General features: G+C 36.4%; 1 protein-coding gene across 2 annotated transcripts in view; it reads left to right on the top strand.

Moving 5' to 3' along the window:
• The window catches only part of LRRC7 (leucine rich repeat containing 7), a 959,434-nt gene that overhangs the window by 107,238 nt on the left and 826,187 nt on the right, over nucleotides 1-26,009 (top strand). The window lies entirely within an intron of this gene.

The following is a 26,009-nucleotide window of genomic DNA, read 5'->3' as shown; positions in this document are numbered from 1 at the left end:
AAGCACAAAAAATGGCTAAAATAGGTCATTGTGTAATAAGAAGCAAAATTCAATAAGATGGCATAATAGTCATAAACTTCTATATTCCAAACAATGTAGCACCTAACTACATAGGCATAAACTGTTAAAAATATAAGAAGAATGGGGCGCCTGGGTGGCTCAGTCGTTAAGAGTCTGCCTTTGGCTCAGGTCATGATCCCAGGGTCCTGGGATCGAGTCCCACATCAGGCTCCCTGCTCGGCAAGAAGCCTGCTTCTCCCTCTCCCATTCCCCCTGCTTGTGTTCCTGCTCTCGCTATTTCTCTCTCTGTCAAATAAATAAATAAAATCTTTTAAAATATATATATATAAGAAGAAAATGAAAACAAAGATAGAATTGTTAATTTATAACAGAAGACTTCAAAAACACCTCTCCAGAACTGAAAAGATTTAGTAGACAAAATTTTAAAATGGGATCATACTTTAATGATGCAATCAATAAGCTTGATTTGATAAACACATTTAAAATATTAGAACCATTATGTAAAAAATATCTAGAATTCTATTTAACATGTCATAAAATTTTTTAAAATTCAAAATTTTTTCAGGGCATTCTCTCGGATTATGACCCAATCAAATTAGAAATAAGTAATTTAATGGTGTTAAAAATCTTAGCAATTTGAAAGACACTAATAGATGACTTCGATTTAGAAAAAGTCCAAAGTGAAATTAAGAATTATCATAGAGCGCCCTCCTGCCAGCTCACGTAGCCTAGACACCAGCTTACCAATAAAAGAGGGCCCAAGATGATGCTGGGAACATTGTAAGAGGAGTCATTACAGGTCAAAGTGGAATTTCGAGGTGGGAGGTGGAGGGGGGTGTGTCGCCCTCCAGGAGCCAGGTCTTGAAGAGCAGTTGGAAGAGCAGGAGATATCCAGCAAGCCCAAGATAGCATAGCTGAGACCTACAGAGAACAAGAGAGAAGGCTGCAGATCAGGAAAAGGAGAGAGGGAGGTGAAACATGAAGACAGAAAGGCTGAAGAAGGCCAGAATGGAATAGAATTCCCTTTCTCAGGGTGGGATAAACTTTCAGTTCACTCTGGGCATCAGTTTCATATACCCCTCCATAAATCCTTGAGAAGAGGAAAGTAATGGAGACATTAATGGAAGTTTTACAATGTTTGATCAACTTCTGATGACTGCCAGCATTCCTTGATTTGTGACTGTATCACTTCAATTTTCAAGGAAGGAAAGGATTTCAAATAGTCCATTCTCTCCTCATCTCATTAAAAACCTGTGAATTCAGGAACCTGGAAAAGATGGCAGAGGAGTAGGGAACCCTATTCCAACTGCTCCCCAGAATTGAGCTGGATATCTCCCAGACCACTCTGAACACCCACGAAATCAGCCTGAGATGTAAGAAGATAGATCTGGATCTCTACAAACAGAATATCTCAGGCAGTTGGTGTCAAGGTACGAAGCGGGGAGCCATGATTCCACGGGCAGATATTGGAGGATAAATGGGGAAGGGGAGGGAGCCAAGTGGTGGGGATCCTACACTGCTGGTGAGCAATAGCCTTCCATGCTGGGGACCAGGCACAGACTCGCAGACAAGTAGCAATGGGGAAAGGACTTTAGGGCAGCCCCCCAGACTGAAATTGGGGTGGTGGGCCATGCAATCAAACTGGGGTTGGCTGGCAGTTTTAGAAGCACAAAGGGCAGAGACATGCCCCAACCTGGAGGCAAGGACTGGGAATGCTACTGAGGGGTGCACAACCCAGGATGCTGCAGTTTATAGCAGCACAGACAGAAATGGAGATAGTGTGGCCTCGAGAGCTTACTGAAGAACAGATTGCAATCTCTCTGCTCTGAAGCAGAGGGTTGGAAATGATCTCTTCTGCTCTGACTCTCAGAAGAGATGCGGAAAGCTGTCAGGGAAAGTCACCAGAGGACAAAAGCCCCCCAAAAACGGTTTTGACTAAGGACCCAAATTAATAAAATTTTGAATGAAAAGGGAGAGATCATGACTAACACCAAGGAAATAGAAACAAGTATTAGAAATTATTATCAACAACTATATGCCAATAAATTGAGCAACCTGGAAGAAATGGATGCCTTCTTGGAAACCTATAAACTCCCAAGACTGAAACAGGTAGAAATTGACAACCTAAATAGGCCAATAACCAGTAACGAGATTGAAGCAGTGATCAAAAACCACCCAAAAAACAAGAGTCCAGGGCCTGATGGATTCCCTGGGGAATTCTACCAAACATTCAGAGAAGAAACAATATCCATTCTGAAGCTGTTTCAAAAAATAGAGACAGAAGGAAAGCTTCCAGACTCATTCTATGAGGCCAGCATTACCTTAATCCCCAAACCAGGCAAAGACCCCATCAAAAAGGAGAATTTTAGCCTGATATCCCTGATGAATATGGATTCCAAAATTCTCAACAAAATCCTAGCTAATAGGATCCAACAGTACATTAAAAGGATCATCCACCACGACCAAGTGGGATTTATCCCCCGGATGCAAGGGTGGTTCAACATTTGCAAATCAATCAATATGATAGAACACATTAATAAGAGGAGAGAGAAGACTGATATGGTCCTCTCAACTGATGCAGAAAAAGCATTTGACAAAATACAGCAACCTTTCCTGATTAAAACTCTTCAGAGTATAGGGATAGAGGGAACATTCCTCAACTTCATAAAATCCATCTATGAAAAACCCACAGCAAATATCATCCCCATTGGGGAAAAGCTGAGAGTCTTTCCTTTAAGGTGAGGAACATGTCAAGGATGCCCACTCTCACCACTTGTTCAACATAGTACTAGAAGTCCTAGCAACAGCAATCAGACAACAAAAAGAAATAAAAGGTATTCAAATTGGCAAAGAAGAAGTCAAACTCTCTCTCTTCACAGATGACATGATACTTTATGTGGAAAATCCAAAAGACTCCACCCCCAAATTACTAGAACTCATATAGCAATTCAGTAATGTGGCAGGATACAAAATCAATGCACAGAAATCAGTTGCTTTCTTACACACTAACAATGCAACTGTAGAAAGAGAAATTAGAGAAACGATTCTATTTACAATAGCACCAAAAACCATAAGATACCTTGGAATAAACCTAACCAAAGAGTAAAGGATCTATACTCTAGGAACTACAGAACACTCATGAAAAAAATTGAAGAAGACACAAAAAGATAGAAAAACATTCCATGCTCATGGATCAGAAGAATAAACATTGTTAAAGGTCAATGCCACCCAGAGCAATCTATACTTTCAATGCCATCCCAATCAAAATTCCAATGACATTCTTCAAACTGCTGGAACAAACAATCCCAAAATTTGTATGGAATCAGAAAAGACCCCGAATCGCCAAGGAAATGTTGAAAAAGAAAAACAAAGCTGGGGCATCACATTGCCTGATTTCAAACTACATTACAAAGCAGTGATCACCAAGACAGCATGGTACTGGCACAAAAACAGACATATAGACCAATGGAACAGAATAGAGAACCCAGATATGGACCCTCAAGTCTATGGCCAAATCTTTGACAAAGCAGGAAAAAATATGCAATGGAAAAAAGACAGTCTTCAATTAATGGTGCTGGGAAAATTGGACAGCTATATACAGAAGAATGAAACTCGACCATTCTCTAACCATACACAAAGATAAACTCAAAATGGATGAAAGACTTCAATGTGAGACAGGAATCCATCAAAATCCTAGAGGAGAACATAAGCAGTAACCTCTTTGACATCACCCACAGCAACTTCTTTCAAGATACATCTCCAAAGGCTAGTGAAACAAAAGCAAAAATGAACTTTTGGGACTTCATCAAGATAAAAAGCTTCTGCAGAGCAAAGGAAACAGTCAATAAAACAAAGAGGCACCCCACAGAATGGGAGAAGATATTTGCAAATGACACTACAGGCAAAGGGCTGATTTCCAAGATCTATAAAGAGCTTCTCAAACTCAACACCCAAAAAACAAATAATCAAGTCAAAAAATGGGCAGAAGACATGAACAGACATTTCTCCAAAGAAGACATACAAATGGCTAACAGACACATGAAAAAATGTTCATCATCATTAGCCAGCAGGGAAATTCAAATCAAAACCACACAGATACCACCAGTTAAATGGCAAAAATTGACAAGGCAAGAAACAACAAATGTTGGAGAGGTTGTGGAGAAAGGGGAACCCTCTTACACTGTTGGTGGGAATGCAAGTTGGTACAGCCACTTTGGAAAACAGTGTGGAGATTCCTCAAAAAATTAAAAATAGAGCTACCCTATGACCAGCAATTGCACTACTGGATATTTACCTCAAAGACACAGATGTAGTGAAAAGAAGGGCCATATGCACCCCAATGTTCATAGCAGCAACGTCCACAATAGCCAAACTGTGGAATGAGCTGAGATGCCCTTCAAAAGATGAATGGATAAAGAAGATGTGGTCCAGGGGCGCCTGGGTGGCTCAGTTGGTTAAGCGACTGCCTTCAGCTCAGGTCATGATCCTGGAGTCCCGGGATCGAGTCCCGCATCGGGCTCCCTGCTCGGCAGGGAGCCTGCTTCTGCCTCTGACCCTCCCCCCTCTCATGTGCTCTCTCTCTCTCATTCTCTCTGTCTCAAATAAATAAATAAATAAATAAATCTTTAAAAAAAAAAAAAAGAAGATGTGGTCCATATATACAATGGAATATTACTCAGCCATCAGAAAGGATGAATATACCCAACTTTCACATCAACATGGATGGGACTGGAGGAGATTATGCTAAGTGAAATAAGTCAAGCAGAGAAAGTCAATTATCATATGGTTTCACTTATTTGTGGAATGTAAGGAACAGTATGAAGGACATTAGGAGAAGGAAGGGAAAAATGAAGGGGGGGAAATCAGAGGGAGAGACGAACCATGAGAGACTATAGACTCTGAGAAACAAACTGAGGGTTTTAGAGGGGAGAGGGTGGGGGGATGGATTAGCCTGGTGATGGGTATTAAGGAGGGCATGTACTGCATGGAGCACTGGGTGTTATATGAAAATAATGAATCGTGGATCACTACATCAAAAGCTAATGATGTATTGTATGGTGACTAACATAACATAATAAAATAAAATTTAAAATATTATCATAGAGCAAAGAACAGGAGAATATTTTATATCAAAACATATATAGGATATAGATAAAACAATACACATGGAAAAATGTATAACTTAGAATGCCTTGTTTTTTAAGAGATAATGAAAAAGAAAGAACTTGACATTTATAAGGAATTAGACATTAACAGTAAACAAAAAATAAGTTTAACGTAAAACTAATATAGAGAAAAAATTGATATTAATGGAAAAAAGGAGAAAAAAGGATTTTTTTTCATTGAAAAGCTGGTACTGTGCATTCTTTAATTTATAAATATTAGATGAGCTTGGAAACTTTATAGTAGAATAAATCCTAGATTAACATGGGTCAGAAGCAGTTGATTATTTCTGTGGCACAATGTTTTCAATTTTATTTGAAATTCCCCAAGTTTTTGTTGTGGTAATTTTTTTTTAATTAACAATGTAGATGAACCTCATGATAGATAAAAGCCAACCAAAAGCTGAATTCAAGTTATATGTCACCAATTGGCACATTTTGGTGTATAATATTCCTTGGTGTGGCAGTCCCAATTTTTAGCATTCTGTCAATCTGTCAAGTATATTAGGTAAAATATACAGAACATTGTCATATAAAAATAATCAGCCTCTCTGAGCCTTGTATGTTTTCTAAGATAATTCCATTAATATTAGTTGGAGCCCAGTATTCCTTTTTTTTTTTTTTTTTTCACTTCTTGGAGAGTGTCATGTGTTAAATTCAAAAGTGAGAGAAATGAAATAAAATTATTCTTTAAAAAGATGGTGGTTTCATAATCATGAAAGGGATGAATAAGGACAATTGTACTTGGTACACTAATTATACTTTTCTTTTTTTTTTTAAAGATTTTATTTATTTATTTGAGAGAGAATGAGAGAGAGAGAGCACATGAGAGGGGGGAGGGTCAGAGGGAGAAGCAGACTCCCCGCTGAGCAGGGAGCTGGATGCGGGACTCGATCCCGGGACCCCAGGATCATGACCTAAGCCGAAGGCAGTCGCTTAACCAACTGAGCCACCCAGGCACCCCTAATTATACTTTTCAACCACTTTGTGGGGTTAGCAAGCCTTGGTCTACTCTGTACATATCATGAGATGTTCAATAGTTTGATTCAACTATCCTTTTCCTCTTCAACTAAAAGTCATCAGAGAAAACCAGATATTAGTATTCTGGTTTATTTCAGCCAGGTAGGATGGAGTGAAGGTTTACTTCACATGGCTTTCAAGACAATGACTCATCTTTCTTATAAATTCCAGATAAAAATCAGAATTGCCATGAATTAACCATAGCAGATTATTTAGGATTGGGGATTAGTCCCACAAGTCTTCTTGAATCAGTTCCTTAAAGATGATAAATGGCTAAAACTGTGATACCAAAAGGGAAAAAAAGGACAATGTGCAATCTGTAAAAAAAAAAAATGCAGGCCATTTGGCTTTAACTGTAACTGTGTCCAAGTGCTTTGCCAAAGGAGAGGGCTTAGAAGGTAAATAACGAGTCCAGAGATTCAAGCCCCATCTGTTCAGACAGGCTGAAACTCACTGTGATGACAGTGTTTATGCTGGGCATTGATTGATGTCATCTCAATTGGATCTTGACATGAGAGATAGTTGAAAATATCTGAATTAGAAATTGGTCTCAGGATCTTAACATGAGCCAAGACCAGTGGCTGTGAAAACATTATAGCAAAAAAAATCTAGTGTCCTCTTCGCACTATTTCTAAAAAGAAGAGAAAAAAAGAGAAAAGAAAGGAAGACAAAGCAAAAGGAGAAAAAAATAAGAAGAAAATATAGAATGCTATGCAAGACTAGAAAATAGCAGAAATACCAGTTGTCTATTTATAAATAATTTTTTGCATACATTTGACCTACTTGTTCCTTTCTGCCACATTTATTTTTATTTTATTTTTACTGTTCTTAAATGATAGTTTTCTCTTATGTTATAAAAATGAATTTATACTCAATATGGGCAGTTTCTGATGATAATTTATTAAATTAATAATTTATTAATTGTTTTTAATTATGTGACAGACAACATAGTATTCTTTTGTGACAGATCTTCCTAGATTTATGATGCAATTACATGTTGATAAACTCATTATAAATTGAAAATACCATTAAGTTGAAAATGCATTTAATACATCTAACCTATGAACATCATAACTTATCCAAGCCTATGTTAAACATGCTCAGAATACTTACATTAGCCTATAGTTGGGCAAAATCATCTAACACAAAGTCTGTTTTATAACCGAGTATGGAATATCTTATGGAATTTATTGAATACTGAAAGTGAAAAACAGAATGGTTGTAAGGGTATCCATTGTTTACCCTTATAGTCACATGGTTCACTGGGAGCTGCAGCTTCTTGCTGCTACCCAGCATCATGAGAGTGTTGTACTGCATCCCCCTATTCTGGGAAAAGATAAAAATTCAAAATTTAAAGTATCTTTTCTGCTGAATGCATATCACTTTTGCATTAGTAAAGTCCAAAAATCATAAGTTGAACCATTGTAAGTCAGGGACCGTCTGTATTATAGCATATATTTATTTATTCATTTCTTAATATTTGTCTCCCTTATTAAGTAAGTAAGCTCTCTGAGGACATGGATCTTATCACTTGCTCACTGCTAGATCCCCAAAGCCTAGAACAGTGCCTGGTACACTGGGCTCACTCTGGAAAACTTGCTGAATGAATGAGTGAACTTATATTCATTAAAAATTGTTAGAATTTTGAACATTTTTATATGAGTTATTTCTTTTAATTCTTGTAGCAGCCCTATGAGATAAATACTATTATCTTTACCCTACAGATAAGAAACATGAATTTTCCAGTTATTTGCCTAATGTTACACAGCCTTTGGAAATGATACCACGCCAACTCTAAAGCCTAGCTCTTTTTTTTTTTTTTTTGTAGTTTCAAGTTTTTACTTATATTACAGTTAGTTAACATACAGTGTAATATTAGTTTCAGGTGTAGAATTTAGTGATTCATCACTTGCATTCAACAGCTGGTGTTCATCACAAGTGCCCTCCTTAATCTCCTTCACCCATTTAACCCATCCCCCCTGCCTACCTCCCCTCCAGCAACCCTCAGTTTGTCCTCTCTAGTTAAGAGTCTGTTTTATGGTTTGTCTTTTTTTTTTCTCCCTGTATGTTCATCTGTTTTCTTTCTCTAAAGCCCAATTCTTAATGACTACTCATTAGTTGCATTGCTGATTCATCCATCATTTTATGGTTATTTAAACTATCTTTTGGAGAAGTTACCTGGATTAGACTCATTTGCAAAGAACCAAAAGAGAAAAAAAGAAAGACATTAGTATACATGAAGAAAATCTCCCAACTCTGATTTCTCTTTCAAAAGATGTTTACTGCAGACAAGTTTTTAAAGGCAGCATAGAAAAAAATATTTCATGAATCATTCATCTGCAGTGGATGGCTTTCTTCATTCAGGTGAAAGTTTTCTTTCTATATTCATACTTTATCATTTGGGGTCATAGAATCATAGCTGTTAGAGATGAAAACAGCTTTAAAAGTCTGGTTCATTTACAGTCATGTATTTTTTGTTTTGTTTTACTTTGTTTTGCAATCTCTCAGTTTAGAGGTAAAGTGGTTATCTCTGAATCACTGAACCAGCCCCGTGGCTTTTACTTGCCTGGGCAGCATCACCTGAAATTCAAGGGCTGAGACCCCAAAATATGTTTTATTCAACAAAGGTAAAGAAGTGAAGTAACAATTAAAATATGCATTGATTTATTTCAGGATAGAAATGTAAATTCAAAAAATACAAATTTCCCAGGGAAAGCTACCTTTTTTTTCCCTTAATCAGATAACAAAGCAGTTCAATCACACTTAAATGAATTGAAATAAGGAATGCCTAGGAGCTAGAGACAAATTAGTGAAACTTTTTGTTCAAGGCACGTGATTATATATATTAGATTTTTTGCTGGAACCCTCACAAGGCTGGTGGAGTATGTTGAATTAATTTTGAGAAGTGATTTTTCATTGCCTAAATGACCTGTTGTGAAAATGCAACCTATCCCACAGAAAGGGCTTGTATAGGTGCTAGTTGGCAAAGTAGCCCTAGAACTAATCAAATAGATTTCCCAGAGAAGCTGAACTTGTTCATCTTTGGGCAAGTGTAAATTTTGCCTCCCTCCCCAATCTGGAGATTAATTCTCAAAAAAGGAAGTATATCTTTCTCCAAAGGATTCAGTATCTGAATTGGTTACACAAGTCTTTTACTAGTTAGAACTTACTGGTTGAAGTGAAATAAACCCATTCAAACTTGCTTAAACAAAACAAGAGAATTTATGATGAGATTCTAGGGTAGTTCACAGAAACTGAGAGCATGCAGTCTAGGGGATCTTAATAGTTATTTAGGTTGGAATGCATCTACTGGTGTAAACTGGTCAAGACAAGTGTGCATTACTGAACTTCCTGAGTTCTGCAGTTCTCTCAGCAGGCCACCACTCAAAGTAATGCCTAGCTTTATGCTGCAATTATTTTTCAACAGTCTTAACACCTTTGTTTTCCCTTAGTGCGGTGTTTGAAGCTTCCTTGAAAGAAAAGTAACAAAGGAAACTCACCTTCTTTCTGTTCTACTAGTTAATAAGAATCTCTCCTCTCTTTCCTATAAGCTCCAGAATGTATGGCATTTGCTTTCTTCAAATTATGGGCAGTTATACTTGTAAATAATTGGACTAGTTAACCTTCTCATTACTATCTCTCAGCCTGGGAGGGAAAAGCAGCTTCAACCTGGAAGATGGTTCTCTGGGAGCAGAAAAGCACTTCAGCAGAGAAGGCTTATGACCTGACCCAGTCCCAGCAGCTATTCGTTGTCTGTCACTTACAGTGACTTGTTGTCTACTCTACTGTAATTATTCCCGATTCATATTTTATGTATGTTGAAGAAGATTAAGGAAAAAAATAAATATGCCAGGAATTAATATCTTGTGAAAGAATGATATATGTAAACAACCAGTTAATGTCAATAACTTAAAAAGCTATTGAAAAATTTGTGACATTGAAGTAATACACTGACGATCAATACCAGTTGTTGACCCTTTAATATGAAGCTGTTGAGAAACAAATATCAGTGCCTCTTATTACTGAGTTGGCTAGAAATATTTATTGCTTAAATCTGTGGCTAATTGAAAATAAGTTAAAAATTCTTCTATGCCTAATTCCAATCAAAGTCTCAACGGTAGCTGGTACCTGGCAAAAAAAATCCTGAAGTTTATCTTCAAGAGGAAATGGTATCAACTATAAGCTAAAGATTTGAATTCGCTAAGATATTTTAGCTCCATTTTTGATAGAGGAGCATAGGCTTTGGAATTAGATATTAGGCATGGAAAAGTTTGAATCTTTGCCATATTTTAGTTGGATGGCATTTGAGATATTTTTAATTATCTCTGAACTTCATATGTAAAGTGGAGGAAATAATGCCCACATCATAGAATGAGTATGGGGAACAAATGGAATATCATACATATACATTGAGTAGAGTGACACACACCAGACTTAGTAAATAGTAGCTATTATAAATGATACTATTATAAAAGCAAATATTGTAGCTTGTAACAGCTCTATACTATAAATAAAGTAAGAGTTATGTTCAGCATGTAGGGTCCTGAAGGAACTGAAAACCCAGATTTCTAGTAATATCAATACACTTACTTATTTTTCTTTCCTACATTATACACAAAATAATTTCAAAATTATAACACTTATATTACTATCGAGAACAAAATTATTAAATCGAAAGCCCAGGAGAATAAAAATCAAATATGTAAATACTAAAAATTTAATAATAAGGTTGAGTTATAAAATACCCATGTAAAAAGTCATTCATTTCATCCTACATTAACAATTCAGAAAGTATAATTGGAAAATTTTTACACACACATATACATCTCCAATTAATAAACTCAATCAACAAGTTTGCAGAACTCTCTGTGCAAACCAGGATTTCTCAGTCTTGGTACAATTGACAATTAGTACTGGATAATTCTTTGTTGTAGGAGACTTTCCTGTACATTGTAGGATGTGTAACAGCATCCCCAGCCTTTATTCACTAGATACCAAAAGCCCCTCCTGTCCTCCACCCCAAAGTCATGATAATCAAAACTGTCTCCAGATATTGCCAAATGCCCTGAGAAGCAAAACTTCCCCATTGAGAACCACTGAGATGGCCTATATTATAAAAGAACTCTGTCTTAACTCGAGAGAAGGATCAGGTTTCCTTCGTATTAACCTCAGTACTATAAAAATGTCAGTTCTTTTCAGTTTTAAAGAGCTTTATATAAAAAAATTATTAAGAAAAATAACAACCTAAAAGAATAAAGATATGTAGACACATAAATCACAAGAAAAAATATAATATTGACTAATAAATATATAAATAAAATTTCTAATTCACTAATAATAAAGGCAATAAAAACATAATTGATAACTAGAAAATACATTGTTTTAATCATCAATGTTAGTAAAAGTGTTTTGACATAGATTTTCACTTCACCTGCTGGTGGGAGTGTGTATTAATGTAAGCTTTTTTAACAGGCAATGTGACAGTAATATCGAAACATTTTTAAAATATGCATCTCCTTTTACCTAGTAATTTCACTCTTTAAAATTTATCCTGCAGATATAATCATGTATGTGCAAAAATATATGTGAATAAGGGTGTTTTGTGATGTGATATTTAAAATAGCAAGAATTGGAAATACTATTAATGTCCAAAAAAAGGAGTTATATAGAATAATTATGGAATCACCATTGAATATAATATTATTCCTCTATTATTATACCATTTAATTATATGTAATTATTGTAACAAATATCTTTTTTTTAAAGATTTTATTTATTTATTTGACAAGAGAGATAGAGCAGGAACACAAACAGGGGGAGTGGGAGAGGGAGAAGCAGGCTTTCTTTGGATTGGGGAGCCTGATGCGGGGCTTGATCCCAGGACCATGTGATCATGACCTGAGCCAAAGGCAGACACTTAACGACTGAGCCACCCAGTCGCCCCTATAACAAATATCTTTAATAATGATGATGTATATGTATTTGTATGCATGAATGTAAGAGGTTAAATTTCTTGGGAAGCAGATTCAGTAGACTCAGACACAAAAGTTGGTATGCTGCATATTTTTTAAAGAGAATCCTTGGGAACAATACCCGCAGAACAGAGAGGAAGGAAGTAGTTTAAGCAAAAGAAATCAAGCTGTGACTTATGCCCAGCGATGATTTTTTTGATCCTCAAGCTCTGGAGCTAGAATAGCCATTGAATGTCCCAAAAGGTGGGCCAAGATTTTATATCCCTGCATCAATCACTTATTGGTTGTGGACTTCTACAGGGAAGTACAGGACCTTGGATAAGGATGTTTTTCTCACCTGAGGTATGGTCCGTGAAGGTGCTAGTTCTAGCAGGTGAGACAAATCTTTATGGAAGGGCTACCCAGGTGGTGCATCACAGCATCCATCTCAAAGTGTGTGTGTTTTGGTCTCTGTGGGAGGACTAAAGCTACATCCTTCTTTGTTGTCTAGGTTCTGAACAAATTGAAAAATAAGATGAAAAGCTCTTCAGAATGAAGGCTAAGCATATCATCTTCATTACAAAAATAAATAAATAAAATGAAAAACCCTCTATTGAAGAAAATGGCAAGTGGCTTTCTAATACACCAAAATTAGACAGAGTTCCCATTAGTCTTCAGCATTGTTGGGCTGGGACAGATTTCCTACTGCATGCCCATTTTAGTAAGACTTACCACATGGAGGAGCAGAACTGAAAGTGTGCTCCTTTGTAGGCAACTGGGTCTCAAGAGAATGAAAAGAAGAAGGGGCTTGACAACTCACCGGTTTCCTGTTCCAAACTCACCAATCTGATTTCTCCTCCTTTGAGGAAGATTGAAGGTGTATAGAGACACAAAGGACCAGAGTGATTGACTTACTCTATACTAATTGGCTTCCTCCACAATGTACAAAATATCAGCAATTCAGAAATAGCATTTATTTAGTAATGGTATACATGTGGGAAAAAAGTATAGCCAAACACACCATGTTATATATATGGGTTGTGCGATTGGGGCAATACTAACACTCTTTTTAATTTTGGGGGGGGTTTTACAAGTATCTTATATTGATGTCTTGTTTTCATGATCTAAAAAGAATATTGTAAAAATAATTAAAGCCACTTTGTTTGCAATAAAATAGGTTGTATGCAGAGCACAGGGATGGTGAGGTGGGAGAAGATGAACTAAATAAATGGAGAAAAGAAGAAATAATAGCACAACAAGAATAGCAGATGCAGGTAGTTGAGAGTTGAGTTGAAAAGATAGTGGGCAGGACACTTGTTACTACTGAATAAAAGAGAAGTACACAGAGCCCATCAGTACCAGCTACAAGTAGTAGGTTATATTAGAAAATTAGCTTCTTTAACTTACCCTTAGAGAGCAGAGTGCTTGCTAGCATGACAGTTACTCTGGCTGCGTTCCAGTTTAATAACAAAACTTCAGAAATGGCCCTTGGATCCATCAGAGTTGAGCCAGAGTTGAGATTAAAAACGCTCTGGATACCTAATTATATTTTTTCTCTCTCCCCACCCTACAGTGTAAACATCATTGATAGGACTTGATTTGCTGTATACAGTGCTATTTCCCTGGTACCTTTAGCAGAATTTATAATAGGCTATCAGATAATAGTTTATAAATGATTGGAAATAAGTTAGATGTGACTGTTTACCAACCTGTGACAAAGAATCCAAACTTAATCTGTAACTTTAAAATTATAATAGTTAAATAAACTCCAATTTTTATAAAGACTTGGCAAAAAAGGATTTTAGGGTAAAATGCCCATTTTACACCAAAATGTTTTTATTAACATAGAAGATAGTCTAAAAATGGAAGTTTTTGATAAAGAACACATAGACTATTTTCTATAGCAATGAAGCAATTTCAATTAAAGGTTTATGATTTCAAATAAAGGGTAAGCATCATTGTCATTTTTCTATGTGATCAGCGCCAAATACACAGGTGCGTAAGCAAATATCCACAACTTAAGCATTTATAACATATTAACCAGATGAAGCAAACTTCTGCCCATGCCCTTATCATTAATCATAATGGCCATTGTTTTTTTACTTTATTTCTTAAATGTTATAACCTTCTTATGATGGAATAATTTTACGATTTGCACTACTCTTTGGGAATTTAGCTTATATGCACAGTGACAAGACCAACATAAATCTACCTGATGCTTAGTTGTAGTTTGAAGAGGTAGGTTTAAAGAATCTGTATATTTTTAATTTAGCATACTTCTTCAATACAGCCTCTGTGAAATATAGATAATATAGAAAAGTGATTTTTCTTGTACATATAAATTCTTACATGTCTTTCTGTAATAATAATAACAACCCATGTTAAATGTTTACTATATGCTGAGAACTCTTGTAAGCACTTTTTATATATTTTGTAAATTTTTGTGATGACACTATGGAAAAATGCCATAATACTTTCCTCCTTTTTATGACTCTTTTTATTGAAGTATAATTAATATGCAATGCTATATCAGTTTCAGGTATACAACATATTGATTCAACAATTCTATACATTACTCAACACTTACCATGACAAGTGTAGTCATCCGTTACCATACAATGTTATTAGTATTATTGACTGTATTCGCTTTGCTATATTTTTATCTCTGTAACATTTATTTTATAACCAGAAGTCTGTACCTCTTAATCCCCTTTATCTATTTCATTCATCTCCCCACCCTCTGGCAACCATCAGTTCTCTGTAATTAAGAGTTTGTTTGGTTTTTCTTTGTTTGTTTTGTTTTTAGATTCCATGTAAAAGTGAAATCAAATGGTATACATCTTTCTTTGACTTATTTTACTTAACATAATATCCTGTAGGTCCCTGTTGGAGCAAATGGGAAGATCTCATTCTTTTTTTAATATTCCATTGTATATATAGGTATGCACTACATCTTCTTTATCCATTTATTTATTAATGGACATTTGGGTTGCTTCCATATCTTGGCTATTGTAAATAATGTTGCAATGAACATAGGGGTGAAGATATCCTTTTAAATTAGTGTTTTCATTTTCTTTGGGTAAATACCCCTTAGTAGAATTACTGGATCATATATTATTTCTATTTTTAATTTTTTGAGGAATCTTCATACTTTTTTCCCACAATGGTTACACCAGTTTACATTCCCACCAACAGTGCACAATGGTTCCCTTTTCTCCACATCCTTGAGAACACTTTATTTCTTGTCTTTTTTGATACTAGTCATTCTGACTGGTGTGGAGTGAAATCTCATTGTGGTTTTGATTTGCATTTACCTGATGATTAGTGATCTTGAGCATGTCTCCATGTACCAGTTGGTCATCTGTATGTCTTCTTTAGAAAAATGTCTATTCAGATCCTCTACCCATCTTTAAATTTGATTTGTTGGTTTTTTCCCCCTTGTAATAGATATAGAAACTGAGGAAGAAAGGTTAATTAAGTTGCAAATGATTTGCACACTTCATCATTTATTCAGTCACTTAACAATTGTTATTAAATGCCCTTTTATAATAAACATTATTCTGGGCATTAGGAGTAAAACTGTGAATAAGCAGACAAGTTTCCTGCTTTGGAATGTTTAAATTCCTGTAAGAGAAATAGGAAATAAATAAAAACAAACACAATAAATAAGATAATTTCTGTATGCAAAACAAACATATGGAATATATACTATGAAAAAATTAAATGTAATGCCAAATACAGTAGTTATGGTCACAGAATGTGACTTTAGATAGAAGAACCAAGGAAGCTTTGAAAAAGTGAAAGTTGAGCTGAAGGTCAGTGTTAAGAAGAACCAGGCATAAGATCATCTAGGGAAGGAGAGTTTCACCAGGGTGAAGTGTGTAGAAAGAGAAAGAAGTCCAGTGTACTTGGGTATGGTGCACAAGAGATAAAAAAAAAAACAAATCAATGAGGTAAACCCAGGTCTCCTGACTCTAGAACCTGCACTCTATGTAATAGCTAACATTTAGGATCTTTTCAGACTTAGAGTGCTCCTAGCTCAGGAGTAGAACTCCAGAGTTCTGAGACTTAGAGCAAGGTAGCTGCTACTGCAAAGTGTGAAATCTTTTGAGAACTTTCAAGTGTTCTCAAACTTGCATAAATTTCACATTCTATTCCAAATATATCTCTCTTTGTTTTATCATGAGAATATACTCTCATGCCCTTAAGGATTTGAATTTCTTGTAGGATGAGCCACATTCTTTTCTGAGACTCTGTGTGGAACCTCCATGGGGAACATCTGAGCACACCTGGTGTATATACAACATATTTTGAGAAACATGATTAACATAGCTCATGGTAGGCACTGAATAAATGCTTAACGAACAGGTAAGTGTACTTATTCAGTTTGTTCCTCTCCTCTGAGCACATGGGGGTGTCACAGCATAATCATAAAGGTCTTATTGGGAGGTGGCAAAGCATAGTGTTAATTATACCTGTGAGTTGTATACTAAAGTTTATTTAGGTTTGAAATTTTGACTCTAGCATTTGCTAGCATGTGACCAAGGGTAGATCATTTAAGCTTTATGTGACTAAGTTTCCTTACCTGTAATAATTGGTATAATAAATTACTATGGTACTTTTAAGGAATGAGGATTGGATATGATAATGTCTTTAAGAAACTTGGCATGATGCCTAGGATATTGAGAGCATTAGGTACTATATAGAGGCATGGAAAGTCCACTCTTCCAATGACTAAAAAGGAGCTGCTTTCAGGACATGTGGATGAGTATCTTGACACTTGAACAGTAAAACTTAGAATATACTAACATCTGGAAGTGGTATCAGGAGACAGTATTCAACTGTTGTATTGTGGTACATTAGTTAGTGTCTGCTGCTTAGTAGGCTCTTGAACAATTACTGGATAAGTATATCAGTAAGTGAAGGAATAATCAGTAGGGTAGTATGGCACATGTAATTGGCCAGTAAAATAGTTGATAATGTAATTTTTTAAATGAATTCATTTTTTTCTTGTAGTTTATAAAGGGGTCAATTTTATCCTTATATGACATTGCTGCCAGAGGTGTTTCATGATCAGATATCTTAACACTATCATGGGTATTATCATTTTAAAATCTCTTGGAACCTCTGTGATAATGAAATTATCATCTAGAGGTATGCTGATGAACTACTCTCTGGAAAAAAAAATTCTCTAATTGGAAGTGTTTGTAGATTTCCATGATGTCAATAGTTTCACTATGGCCTATTTCAAAGTACCATGTGACATTACTGAATGCAGAGATGGAAAGAGACGAGAAGAATTAACTCTTGTGAACTGGTATGAACCAGCTTCAGCAGAGTAATGTTTTATCATAATATCGGTATTTTCTAAACTTACATAGCTTCCCTCATCTTTTGTTTAACAGCATGCCTATGAGTGAAGTGTGGGAATATTTTATGGAGCACCTCATTGTGAAAGTCTGCCGTAGATTATAATGCTTTCTTATTTTTATTTCCATATACTTTCTTGAGTGGGCAACAATAGAGGAAAGGTTATAGCTAATGCATATTTCCTGGGGATGGTATTTGATGAGGGAACAGAAGGCAAGCTGAGGACAAAGCAGAAGCTGACACCCCACAACTCCCCCCCCACCATGGGATATATGTGACATTCCTCAGGCACTCCTGGCTGTCCTAAAGGAAAAACAAATAGTTAACTAATAGAGATCACAATCCTGCAAGACCTGAGTCTTCCTCAGTTTACAAAAGCCTTAGCAATAGCTTCCAGAAGGGAATTAAATGCCCTTATAACCTGCAGCCCATCGACAGATACTTGAAGCAGGCAGAGTGTAATGTTCCTCCAGGAAGCTCCCAACTATCTTACTGTTAATCTATTACTAGAGGGGTAAACAACCTTAACTTGACAATGGCAAGGCCTCAGGTATCTTGTAGGTCCTCTTTAGCATATGAAAGTTCTTTTGAAACCTCCCTTTTTCCTTACCTCCCTCAACTCCATAGTATATAATCAGCCACCCCCCTCACAACCCCACTGCAGCAGCTCTTTCTGCCCACCGGTCCTGGCCCCCTGATTTAATAAACCACCATTTTGCACCAAAGACGTCTCAAGAATTCTTTCTTGGTCTTCAACTCTGGACTCCACCCCACTGAACCTCACCTATATTCCAAAACCACATCAGTATTGACATCCAATAGACTTTCATTTCAACCCAAGCTTTGATACTAGCAGGACAGAGTTGGACAAGTTTCTTAACCTCCCTATGGCTCGTTTTCTTCTTCCTCTGTAAAATTAGGATCATAATACTCACTCAGTGGGATCGCTGTAAGATTTAAAAATGTTTAGTCAATGTCTGGCATATAGTAAAATGTCAATAAATGGTGATTGCCACCACCATTATCTTCATTATTAATAAAATAGTAAATGGATTGAGAAGGTTTTGGAATAATTAAATCATCTATGAAGGGCTGTTGAGTGTCTGGTTTGATTTCTAGTTTTTTAGTTTCTATAGAAAATTGGTAAGTACTGCAGTTGTGTCATAAGTTAAACAACAGAACGTGAACAGCAGTTTGGTGAAATAGATATTAAATCTTTGTCATCTGTGGAAGACTGATTATTTTAATACACCCAATTCTTCACCCGTTGTCATGGGACTTTGGAACTTTCCTATCAAGAGGCAGAGTATATTTTCTATATATATTGCTGTGACCAGTGAAGTAGTAATAGAAATGAGCTAATAGAGGCTTATAAAAGCAACTGCACAGTTACACTAGTCCTCTTACACCTTTGCTATTGTCATTAAAGGACATGTCTGAGGCAGCCTGTGGCAGTTTTAGAGACACATTGAGCAGAGCCAAGTTGCTCCAGTCACCTCAGCTGACAGCCAGGCAACCTCCAGACCTGTGAGAAAACCCAGCCAGGATTAGGAGAGCTGATTCCAGATGCATAAACTGTCAACTTCCTGTTGTATATCATGGAGATTTGTGGTTGTTCTTACTCAACATTAGCTAACTGATACATCATCAGACAATCAGACAGGTATAGCATCAAGCTTTCATCGGGGAAAAAAAAAAGCAATTCTTACAAGGTTGTTGTAAGGATTAAAACACACAAGGTACACAAAGCATCTACCATTAAGGAGGCATTTAATAAGGGTTGGTTTCTGAGAATGAAAAAGTCAACTCCCAATAAATGTCTATAAACTTTTCACAATGCAAAATATTTTAGTTTGTGATTATTATTTATTAGACCCAACAAAAAAAGAAAATATAAATGTTATATCAGAACCTTTGATACTAGATTCCTGTATGTTTATAACAACAAAATAGGACTTCCTTTCTGAATTTGTGTGTATTGCTTTTGAAAGGCTAATTTTATATGACAGTCATTAAAATAAGTCTCTCTTTAAACAATGAACTGCTCAAGATAAGACTTTATTTTTCCATTTTTCCTCCATTAATACAATGGCCTTGTTTTCCATTTACATAATGGACTCAAGCAGTCAATGATTGGTTAAATTGCTCATTCTGCCTCTTGCCTGCAAGGCTTTTGCTGTGAGCAAGCATCAAGCACAAAATCTGACTGCCATGGAACATTAAACAGGTATTCTCCTTTTTAAACTTTGTGATCTCAATTTCCTGGAGTTATCCAATAGAAAACAGATGCAAATTAAGAGCCCAATTCACAAAAATAATAGGTAGCATTTATACTGGCTTCCTACGGAGATGGCTCAGAAAAAGTGTGGAAGGCACAGCTAGCACTTCCAAATGAAATGCGTGTTCCCACAGTTGCATAAATATCCTTCTTGTTCCATTCCAAATATTGACCTTTCTGTGCTGAACGCAAAGGTAAGCACAGGCACAAACAGGCACAAACAGGTAGAATCATAACAGAAAGCCTCCTCTCCTCCTTTAGAACATGCTTTGATGGGTTTTACTGTATTTTTTTAGACATACTGGAGAAAGGGGAACAGATTTATGTGTTCTGACTTATGCCTGCTGAATAGTGTATTAAAGGGCCAGGAAGCTGATAGGTTTTTGGCCCTCTCTCAACATTACTGGAACAAGATCTCTAGCACTCTAGAGAAAGTCATTTAGGAGGAAGTTCTGTTTTTTTGTTTGTGTAGTGTGTGTGTATATGTTTGTGTATGTGTGTGTGTGTTCTATTTGTTCATTTCCTTTATAAGAGAAAGAAAAAAAATCTGGAAAAGATAAATGGTTCTGCTATATGTTGATGAATTTGCAGCAATCCTTAAAAGAATTTAGATCATGTTTCACCTACATTAATTAGTAAAACTCTTCACAAAGACTTTGTTTTCTTGTTGTTGTTTATTTTTTTAGGAAGTTTGTAACTTTATGTGGCAATGACAGAAAAGGACATAGAAAAGTGAATCTAAGATGTTGCTTATATTTAGGGAAATGGAAAAGCAATGTGAAGATGGAACTTTCACACTGAACTAAACTCTGTTTTTGATGATCATATGGTCTGAACAATTTATAGAATCACATTGAGTTTATTGAAGATTTTTATCAAGGAAATCTATGGCATGTATTTAACATAACTGGACACTCAGTATGTACTTACTGAAATGAAGTGAATCTAGCCTAGACAGATACTAAGGCAAAGAATTGATCCCTTGCATAATAGGACCACATGGTGATAAAGAGTTGAGTTCTTAGAAATATCCAGGTATTTGACATATAATAGATAGAATAGCTGTTGATAGTTCATTTTCCTTGTGATTATCTTGGCAAGATAAAATCATCAATAAGAAGGTCTTTGCCACAAGGAATGTGTCAACTTCTACCCCAGCTCTTACATCTGAGTTGTCTGCTGGCAGCTGATGCCAAATGGGTTCATTTGTAAATGCAAGAAGTAGATACCAATTCCTATTCTGACAAATTGCCCAAGACCATTCTCTATTTATATTCAATCCTCCATCCCTGCTCTCATTTCCACAGCTCTCCTATTCCAGGATCAGAATTTTGCTATTGTTCAGAACTGGCCTATGCCAGATTGCCCATGTATAATTATTAGATTATTTGTGGTAGGTTATGGTAGTTGTTATAATTAGATGGAGATGAGCCTTATCTATTTCCTAACAGTGTCAATATTTGATATCAGGTTATAATAAAAGTGTCATAGCAAATTCAGTCACATTTGGAGATATTTCTTGGAAATGATACTTATTAAAAAGCTGTAACAATAACAGCTCAACAGCCCATCCTATACATTCAAAGATTTATTAGTTCTCTTTTCATTAGGTGCTCTGAACATAATATGCCATCTCTAGTTTTACTAGAGGTGATATAAAATATAGAAGCAGGATTCAATTAACTTTACAATCATCATCAGGCAAAGAAAATCCTCTGACTTCTAGTTGGATACAGGACCATTCCAAAATCTAGCCTCAGCACTATCTTGAAGAATGCGGGGGGGTGGGGGAGGAAGTCTCATTAGATTTCCTATTCATGATATAAAGTGAGGAGTTGTGTCCAGAATATCATAGATCTTGAACACTAGTAACTTTTCACCATTGGAAACCCATTCTTAATATGGGTTACGTTAATTAGCAACAACTCTAGTGTTGACTGGAAATAAATATACCTCACCCATATAACAACCACCCCTGGAGCAGGGTCTTTCTACTCCAGAATTCCTATGAACTGTGAATTCCTGAAATAGCTACCTCTAGATTATTAACTCAAACACACACACACACACACACACACGTTTGTGTGTGCTTATACCATATTGTCTGCAAATTTATAAAGTAAATTGCATGCATATGACAGTTGTCAAAACCTTCATCTGGCCCTCTTAGCTTTTTTAATCTTCACAACATTTTGAGCATTCCTCTTTTGGTTATTGAATTTTGGTTTTCTCTTTGGGATCTCTTATGTTTTATAATTTCATTTTAGCACCCATTCCCCTTCCTTTGCCCTTCCCCTATGTTTTTTGCCATCTCTAGCCACATAAAACCCTATAGGCTATGCCAGTCTTCAGTTCTTTTAGAAGAGGGAGGTTAAAGAGAATAACAGTTCTAATTACTTCCAGAATGTTGAAGAGGAAAGTATGTGTGATTAGTAGCAGAAGAAACGGTGCTGAATGAAAAAGAATATATTTCTGGTAGGATATAGTAGAAAGAACATGCATAGGTTTTGTGTTCAGTTCTCTTTGTATTTGATACCTAACTTCACCATTTACTTCCTGTATAACCTTGTGCACATTGCTTAACCTCTTTGAATCTAAGTTTCCTCACCTGTAAAATGGGGATAAATTTTACTTACTAAATATTATAACATATATAAAGTACAGTGTCTGACCTATCTTACTCTAATAAATGAGATTAGTGGCAATGTTAGTAGTAGTCTTTATTGTTGTTCTTGTTGATATGGTTTATCCTACACACTAGATGTGAAATTGTGAGAAATCACTGAGACCCGTAAAGTTAAAAAAAAGGCTTTTAATGAGCACTTGGAAAAAATTGCCATGTGAATTAGTTTTCTATAGACAGCAGCCTGTACTAGCAATAATGTAGTATAAATTAAAGCTTCTATATGTACAGATTACTTATCATCTATTGGTCTTTAAAACTATATCTGTATGCTGTAATTGTCTTCAGTAATGATACCTTCATTCATGAAAGGCAACAAGAACAGATTTATATGTGCATATATAGTATACTTCCTCAAAGAGAGGAAGGCCAGTGAGGGTCTTAGTAGGACTCTGGATTATAATCTTTAAAGGAGACAATTCATCATTTTCAGAATAGGCATTCTAGTACAGTGGTTAAGAGCTGTAAGCTTTGCATAGAATAAAACTGGATTGTAATCTTGGTTCTACCTCTTACAAGCCACGAAACCTCAGTTATAACATCAATAAAATAAGAAGAAAAACAGTTGTGAAGATAAAATGAAGTAATGTATAGAAAGCATTTATCACAATACTTGGCACATAGTAAATGTTAACTATATCCATTTGACAGCCAAGGAGAAAAACAAAATCTCTTAGATGTTCCAATGATATGTGTATGTGTATAATATTTTTATAATTATATATATTTATATATTTTTAAATTGCTATAAGGCATGTTTGGTTCCATCAAAAAAAATTCTAAATATTTTGACCATCAGGAGAATGTTTGAATGTGGACACATACTTTCATCAGGCACAATGGAGGTCGGTGCTTAATCTCAGACCACTGAGCAGGAGATGCACAGTGCCAAGGTCTAAAGATGATCCTAATGGGCACTGAGCTAAAGACCATCTGACCCTGCATAAACACACCCTCCACCTTAGATTTTCAAGTTATCATGAACACAAAGCTTAATATCTCTTCTCAGGCAGGTCCTGCCAACTGACTGTGAGAGGGTAATGAGAATCAAGGATACCTGCTGACCCTCTGTGGGGGGAACGCAGTGTCAATGAGGCACTGAGCTTGAGCCAGACCCAAAGCCTGTACTGCGTAGATGCTCTACGACTCTTAGAGCCAGGAACTTGTCACCTTTTGCAGCCCTTACACCCTGTAGATATTCAATAGGTATATGCTGCATACTGGAGAAACTACGGAGGTCACTTATACAACTAACAATTACTTTCTGGTCCCATCTCTCTCCACAAGCCCCTCACACCTTTTCTCCCAGTCTAAGTTCTAATCATACTAAATGGCTTTAATTTTCCAAAATCAGCCTGCCTTCACTCCTGTCAAGACTCTGCACAGTCCTTTGCACTCGCCAGAATACAGTCTCCACACTTTTCTCTCATCAGTGCACTGCCCAGGTGTTCTGCCCAGGTGTTCTGCCCAGGTGTTAGCTTACCCTGTGCCCTATACCCATATACTAGTGGCCAGACTATAGGATCAGTGATTTTCTCCCATAACCAAGCCTTGATGTTTGATCCTGACATTAGAGATGTATTTCTTCTCAATGACATTTCCCAAGATTTCACATCATTTTGAAATAGTACATTTATTAAGGAAGCAAGAGCAGGAAGTGATTGATGCATGCACATCTATTAGAATCCCTGAATTTAAAAGCACTAAACTAAGAATCAGGCTCCTTCAGCAGATCACAGGGTTTAGCACCAGACTGTTACCTAGCATGTGAGTCCTGGCTATCGAACCACTGATATGCACCTGTCACAGTCAATATTGAAGATACTATAGCCAGAGAATGTGGGGAATAACATTTGAGGCTTATTCCCAGATCCTCATTGTGTGTATATGTGTTTGAACACTTAAAATTAAGAATGACTTTAGCATTTCATGGGGAAAAATGAGCCATAAATGCAAAACATGAAAGTATCTTTTAATATGAGCTTTTAAAATTTAGCATACTGAATGATTTATTTATCATTTAGAAAAATCTCCTGAAGGGGATATTTAAGAGTATATAATTGTTTTACAATTTTCAAAGTGTTTCCACCTCCCTTTTAATTCTCTCACACTCCATAGCTGACAGGGCAGCTTTGATAACCATTACTTTAAAAGTGAGGGAGGGGGGCGCCTGGGTGGCTCAGTCATTAAGCGTCTGCCTTCGGCTCAGGTCATGATCCCAGGGTCCTGGGATCGAGTCCCACATCGGGCTCCCTGCTTGGCAGGAAGCCTGCTTCTCACTCTACCACTCCCCCTGCTTGTGTTCCTGCTCTTGCTATCTCTCTCTCTGTCAAAAAAAAAAAAAATCTTAAAAAAAAAAAAGTGAGGGGGAAAAGGGGACAGGAAGGTTGAGTGATTTAGAACATTAAACTTTTAAAACTCAACATCTTCTAATTTTTTTGACATTCTCCACATCTCTCTGTGCTCTCTCATATATCATTAGACATCAGAACTTGAGCCTCAAAAATCTGGTCTTTATTAGGAAAAAAAATATGCCCTTGCCAACGAGCCTTACATTGTGAAAAATCAGTCTCTCTTAGATTTATTTTGCCAATTCTTTTCTGTCCTCTCTTGTTAAGCTTTTGTTCACAATTGCAATCACCCTTCTTTATAAAAAGATACAAAGCTGCAGAAACCAGGGTGTGTAAAGGATGAGAATATTCCCACTGGGTCTTGGCCTGTTTCCAACCCCAAGAAGGCTATCAGTTTCAGTGTCATGCTTCCAATTTCCCTGGAAAGTTCTCACCTCTTTCCCCACATCCCAGGCCTCCCTAATCTTGCAACCTTGTATCTGAACTGCCTCTGCTTGTCTCGGCCTTTTCAAAAAACCCAAGTGCTTATCTCAGATATACCATTACAAGCTCCTCATCTTTTCTACATTTGTCACTTGATATCAACCCCTGCTGTCAGGATTGGTTATCAAGATTGTAATCTTTTTTATATATACTCCTCTGCTCTCTGAATGAGAGAAAGTTTGTATGTTGGCCTCGAAGGATGTTTTATTATGATCCCTTTTTGCCATGCTTGCTTCCTTTTAGGGACATAGAGGCAGCATGTTGTTGTTTACTATATATGCTGTAATTCCAACAGGATTTGCATAAGAGAATGAATTTCACGGACCTCAATTTAGACCACACTCCCTTACCTTGTGCCTATATTATGACAATTGCCTCCTAACTGACCTTCCTGCCTCTTTTCAGCCTGTTTCTCAATATTGATAAATAGAATTATCTTTTTGAAATGCAAATCTTCTCATGCTGTTCTCTGGTTTAAAACCTTCCCCAGGGAAGAATGAAGGGGGGAAATCGGAGAGGGAGATGAACCATGAGAGACGATGGACTCTGAAAAACAAACTGAGGGTTCTAGAGGGGAGAGTGGTGGGAGGATGGGTTAGCCTGGTGATGGGTATTACAGAGGCACGTTCTACATGGAGCACTGGGTGTTATACGCAAACAATGAATCATGGAACACTACATCAAAAACTA

The sequence above is a fragment of the Mirounga angustirostris genome, unplaced genomic scaffold (assembly GCF_029215605.1).
Source record: "Mirounga angustirostris isolate CCGP_5_RB_7025 unplaced genomic scaffold, mMirAng1.0.hap1 SCAF_4, whole genome shotgun sequence".
Lineage (NCBI taxonomy): Eukaryota > Metazoa > Chordata > Mammalia > Carnivora > Phocidae > Mirounga > Mirounga angustirostris.
Note: the sequence above shows the minus strand (reverse complement) of the source record. Positions and strands in the feature narration are given on the sequence as shown.